The sequence below is a fragment of the Mustela putorius genome, unplaced genomic scaffold (genome assembly GCF_011764305.1).
Source record: "Mustela putorius furo isolate JIRA1106 unplaced genomic scaffold, ASM1176430v1.1 tig00003858_pilon_pilon_pilon, whole genome shotgun sequence".
Lineage (NCBI taxonomy): Eukaryota > Metazoa > Chordata > Mammalia > Carnivora > Mustelidae > Mustela > Mustela putorius.
This window is the reverse complement of record NW_025422010.1, coordinates 33288185-33289280: the sequence shown is the minus strand read 5'-3', so window position 1 is coordinate 33289280 and position 1096 is coordinate 33288185.

Sequence of the window (1096 nt, the reverse complement as noted above, 5' to 3'; positions counted from 1 at the left end):
CATCCATATTCTAGGTAAAAGTCCTTTAAATTAAATAATTTCTGAGATAACATGCTAAGGAATAGGAGCCGCTTATCACTTTCATGAGCAGTTTTCATTTCTGCTTTTTTCTCTCTCTCTCTCCTTTTCTCTCTCTCCAGTGGCCCAAATCATGAGACTAGAACAGGCAAATGGGGATGAGGTGTAAATAACCAAAGTATAGGTTTATTTCTGGCTTCTTAAGTCCTGACTTCAGAAGTGCTGCCATGCAGGCAAAAGGTGAAACATTCCTCCCGCCAATTGTGACTCCATTCCTTTGTTCAAGTCCTCTTTTCACAGCCCCATCGGCCCCAGGTGCCATCCATCTTCAGCCAGAAAGACTGCTTTATTACCACATTCATCAATTTGTACTCTGGGCTCAAGTTAGAAGTGACTTGGAAAGACAAAACTGTTACCTTAGTAATTGAATATGAAAGTCTTATTAGGATCCACTTTCACTAATCTGATATGAAAGTCACTAATGCGATATGACTTTAACACTGTATAAGCAACAATAAATTCTGATATGAGATGAATATTAATACAATGCAATGGGATACTGCTAATATGTTAATGTGGTGAGATATTACTAACAAGATACAAGGATCTTGATTGAAAAAATTAATATTACCCTGCCATAATTCTCTGGTACTACAGTTACCGTGTTCCAAGAAAGCTCTTGTCTAGATTTTAAGAATAAATCATTTGCTTTTTGAGTAACAGACAGAATGAAAGTTAAGATCATTTTGACGTTCCAAGTTAAAAAAATGTTTGTGATACAGTAAACAATTGCTGTTTGCACTGTTCTTCTTCTAATTATTTGCATCTATGATTGAGTTACATAAATTATCTAAAATCCAAGTTAGACAATAGACACTTACCTATACTCTGGGAGGAAAAGATAAGAAAAAGTGGCAAGACATGAGCTCTGAGTACATACAATACCAAACAGGCATACACCTTTTATCCGCTCAACTATTTCCCCTGCATTATCCTTCCATTTTCATTCCTTTTGTATTCCCTTCCTAAAGCAGTGCAGTTCTGGGCTTTTATTGTTATATGACTCCCACTCCAAAAA